The sequence below is a fragment of the Pipistrellus hanaki genome (genome assembly GCF_964339955.1).
Source record: "Pipistrellus hanaki genome assembly, chromosome: 8".
In the NCBI taxonomy this organism is placed as follows: Eukaryota; Metazoa; Chordata; class Mammalia; order Chiroptera; family Vespertilionidae; genus Pipistrellus; species Pipistrellus hanaki.
Genome location: NC_140510.1, coordinates 43,933,577 through 43,938,327, shown reverse-complemented (window position 1 = coordinate 43,938,327; position 4,751 = coordinate 43,933,577). Strand labels below are relative to the sequence as shown.

At 42.2% G+C, this 4,751-nt stretch overlaps 1 pseudogene across 1 annotated transcript; it reads left to right on the top strand.

Annotated features, from left to right (window-relative positions):
• The first annotated feature begins 1,136 nt into the window (after positions 1 to 1,136).
• Positions 1,137 to 2,615, top strand: LOC311626973 (interferon-induced protein with tetratricopeptide repeats 1-like; annotated as a pseudogene). The gene is made up of 2 exons: positions 1,137 to 1,837; positions 2,382 to 2,615. The product of its transcript is annotated as an interferon-induced protein with tetratricopeptide repeats 1-like (transcript).
• Positions 2,616 to 4,751: the final 2,136 nt, after the last annotated feature.

The following is a 4,751-nucleotide window of genomic DNA, read 5'->3' as shown; positions in this document are numbered from 1 at the left end:
TGGGAGTTGAGCCCACAACCCAGGCATGTTCCCTGACTGGGAATGGAACCATGACCTCCTGATTCATAGGTCAACACTCAACCACTGAGCCATGTGGGCTGGGCTGTCATAAGTCTTTAAGTCATAAGAATTTCAGGAAAGCCCTAATTTTATTGATTCCCCCCCCCGCCCCCCCCAATCAGTGAGACTTGATTTCCTGTTGTTTCTTTAAACCTCTGCCAAGACTTTTCATATGACTATATTTGCCTCTCAGGAGGATTCCCTTGTCATAGTATATCTGGTGTCTCCATTTTTGGTTTGGAAAAGATGGCTGCTGCACTGATTGTCCCTTTAGATCTTAGCCCTGGCTATGCACCAGGAAGAGGCAGCTGGCTCATGACTCAGGAACTACATGGTCTTAAGGTTGGTGAGTCAAAATAAATACAATGTTCTTCCCTTGTGAATTGCATTGTTACTACATCAGAAGTGTCCTGGGGCTGGTTGGTCCTTGAGAACAGATTCATCAGTCTGTTCCATAGTTCTATGTCTCTGGATCTAGTTTGTCAGATACCTTGATGTATTTTGGCACCTTTTTTGATGGTTTCAGTCTGGTTCTGTTTTGTAAGGGGGGCAGAGACCCACACAAGCTTGTTCAAGCAGAAGGAGGATTATTGGTTAGATATAATAGGTTAGGAACTAGACATAGAACATGATCAGGAATTTAGAAAGCCCCATGAACCTCTGCCTGTCTCCACTAATCTTACCCTCAAAGCCGGGAAAGTAGATAGTATGTTTGAGGAACTAAATGGAGGACAGTATGGCTAGATTGTCATATGAGAATCAAAAGATGGCCATGGGCCAGATTGTGCAAGAGCGCGTAGACCATGCTGAAACCTTTGAATTTTATTTCAGGAATAATGGGAAAACTATTGGAGTGTTAGAGCCAAGTGACTGATATGGTCAGCATGACTCCTCCAAATTACTCTGACAACAGAGGGAGAAGCTTTGTGGAGGCTATGGGAAGACAAGTGTTGGGTGAGGGAAATAAAAAAAAAGCTATGAGGGCATATAGAAGGGCCGCCTGGCTGGCCAGACCTCAGAAGAGCCCATTCAGCTAAACAGAACACTGCAGAACTGCTGCCTAACCCATAGCAACCATGAGTAAGAATTCTGATGAAGATCAGGCCAAAGATTGGCTTGAGCGGTTGCGATGCATGTTAAACTTTGCTAATTGAGGACACTGAAATGCCTGAATTAGAAAAAAGGATACTCAATGAGACTGAATTCTTGGACACCAAGCCCCGTGTGGGAATACAGAACCTACTGGCCTGAAACACCTGAAGGGCCAGAAGAGGAAGTCCTGAGAGCTTGAAAAAAGTTGAAGACTTAAACCATGGAGAACATGCCAACCAATCAAACACCAGAAGGCTGGTTACCTGGGGCAACCATGCCTGGGTGTATTACCACCTGGGCAGGCTGGCAGAAGCCCAGATGTACCTGGAGAAGGTGGAGAACAGTTGCAGGAAGTTTGCCAGTCCCTCCTGCTATAGAATGCAGTGTCCTGAAGTGGACTATGAGGAAGAATGGTGGGCTTTGCTGAAATGTGGAGATGAGCAGGTCAGGGCTCTGGAAGTGGACCCTGAAAACCCTGAATTCAGCACTGGGTCTGGTCTGGTCAGCTTTAACAAAGTGTCACAGATTAGTGCTACTTTTTCTGCACCTCCTTAAAAGGGCCACCAGGCTAAATCCAAAAGATGCATATATTAAGGCTCTCCTCACCCTGAAGTTTCAGGATGTAGGGCAAGAAGCTGAAGGAGAAAAGTACATTGAAGAAGCATGGAATGCTGAAATTGGTTTGGCTCAGTGGATAGAGTGTCAGCCTGCGGACTAAAGGGTCCCGGGTTCGATTCCGGTCAAAGGCATGTACCATGGTTGCAGGCACATCCCCAGTGGGGGTTGTGCAGGAGGCAGCTAATCGATGTTTCTAACTCTCTCTCTCCCTTCGTCTCTGTAAAAAAAAAAAAAAAAAAAAAAAAAAAAAAAAAAAAAAAAAATCAGTAAAATACATATTAAAAAAAAAAGGAAGCATGGAACAAGTCCTAATAGACTTACATCTTTCAATATGTGCTCAAGTGTTTTTGGTTTTTTTAAAGGACTCCTAGATAAAGCTCGTTGGTTCTTAAAAACAGCCTTTCAGGCAACACCCTTCTCTGCCTTCCTGTATCACCAGATAGGGCTTGGCTATACATCACAAGTTTTTCAACTATAGAAAGCTACAAACTGGCAGTCTAGAGGACAGGATAGAGAACGTGTTGACAGAATGACAGGACTAGCTGGAGCTCATTTTGAATTTGCTCTGGGACAAACTCCCACATTTGACATGGCTTATATACTCCTGGTAGATAATGTACATAGAAGCAGGCAACTATAGACACGCTGAAGACACTTATCAAAAAGTGTTATGCATAAAATCCCTTGAGGAAGAAAAACTGCAAGAGATATGTTTCTACTATGGCTGGTTTCAGGAATTTCAAAGGAAATCTGAAGCTGATGCAATTATCCATTATTTAAAAGCACTAAAAATAAAAGAGGCATCATTAGCAAAGGATAAACATATCATTTATTTGAAGAAATGAATTAGACATAGAAAGCTTGAGCATCTTGCGAGGCCTGGCTGGTGTGCCTCGATGGATAGAGTGTGGGCCGGCGGACTGAAGGGTTGTGAGTTCCATTCTAGTAAAGGGCTAGTACTTTGGCTGTAGGCTCAGTCCTGATCGGGATGCATGCAGGAGGCAACCAATGGATGTGTCTCTCTCACACTGATGTTTCTCTCTGTCTCTCCCCCTCCCTTCCACTTTCTCTAAAAATCAATGCAAAAAATATATTTGGGTTAGAATTAACAAAAACAACAAATAAAATTAATGAAAAAAATAAAAGAAAATAAAAAATAAAAAATAAAATCAATGAAAATATATCCTTAGGTTTAGGGTTAATTAAAAAAACAACAGTGAATATATATGTCTTTGTGGGTGAGAGAGGAGAAGGAGGAAGAAAAAAAAAAAAGGAGGAGGAAGAGAGAAATTATTTCTCTGTGAATGCTTTATAATAGAAATAACACTTTCCCCCCCAGTAGATTTGTAGTTTGGTGAAGGCCTTGGGTGGGGGTGGTTTTGGGCTAGAAGAGGTCACAGGGGAAAAAAGGGTTATCTGTAATACTTTTAACAATAAAGATTTTTTTAAAAAGGGCCTCATAATTCAAAATGGGGAATTAGGAAAGACTTCCTGCAAGAAGAGACATTTTAGATGAGACTGGAAAGATGAATAGGAGTTAATTAGATGAAGGAAAGTTTTAGGAGGGGAAGAATGTTCTAGGCAGTGGGAAGGAACAAACACTGGGAGATGAGAGGAACTTGTGATTTAATGCAAAGTTTCACAAACTTGCCGAAACTGGTTTGGCTCAGTGGTAGAGTGTCGGTCTGCGGTCTGCGGACTGAAAGGTCCCGGGTTTGATTCCGGTCAGGGGCATGTACTACGTTGGTTGCGGGCACATCCCCAGTAGGGAGTGTGGAGGCAGCTGGTTGATGTTTCTCTCTCATCGACGTTTCTGGCTCTCTATCTCTCTCCCTTCCTCTCTGTAAAAAATCAATAAAATATATTTAAAAAAAAAGTTTCACAAACTTAAAAAATAATTTTATTTTACTATAATTTCAAGCTTACAGAAAAGTTGCAAGAAACTCCCACATACTCTGCCCATTTGTTTCCTCTTTCTCCCTAACACACACACTCTCTCTCTTTCCCTCCCTCCTCCCTCTCACACACACACTTTCCACCCCCCTGAATTATTTGAGAATAAGTTGCAAAAATCATGTTCCTGAACTCCTAAATAGTATTTCCTAGGAACAATGACATTCTCTTACAACCAGGATCAGACAATTTAATATTATGGTACTATTACCCAAATTACAGTCCATATAGAAAATGCTACTTATTTTCCCCCAGTTGTCATTAGAGCTTTATTTCCCCCAGTCCAAGTCCAACCCAAGGGCATGTGTTACATTTAGTTGTCTCATCTCTAAAAAGTTTCTCAGCCTTCTTGTCTTTCATGACCTTGCCAGTTTTGAAGAGAACAGGTTGATTATTTATAGAATGACCCTCAGTTCATGATTGTCTAATGCTTTCTCATGATTAGATTCAGGTTATGCATTTTTGTCAGGAATACCATGTGGTATCTGTTGTGTTTACTGCATTTCTGAAATCTTGATGCTTTAACATCTGCCCTACGGGCATAGGCTGGACACACCTTGTTCTGGGCAACCTGACAATGTGTCTTGAGTCCCCTTGCCTTGACCTTCTGACTCCCTCATTGTCTCCCCAGGGAAATTCTTTCCAGGGAGTGATTTTCAAAGACAAAACTAGCTAATTCTAAACCTGCTTACCCTGTCTGCCTATTTCTTCCTTCTGAAACCCTAATGAAGCCGAAACCGGTTTGGCTCAATGGATAGAGCGTCAGCCTGCGGACTGGAAGGTCCCAGGTTCGATTCCGGTCAAGGGCATGTATCTTGGTTGCAGGCACATCCCCAGTAAGGGGTGTGCAATAGGCAGGTGATAGATGATTCTCTCTCATCGATGTTTCTAATTCTCTATCCCTCTCTCTTCCTCTCTGTGAAAAACCAATAAAATATACTAAGAAAGAAAGAAAGAAAGAAAGAAAGAAACCATAGTGGAGTTGCTTGTCCATAGTTGCCCCCTTTCTCCAAGTGAAGGCTTCAGTG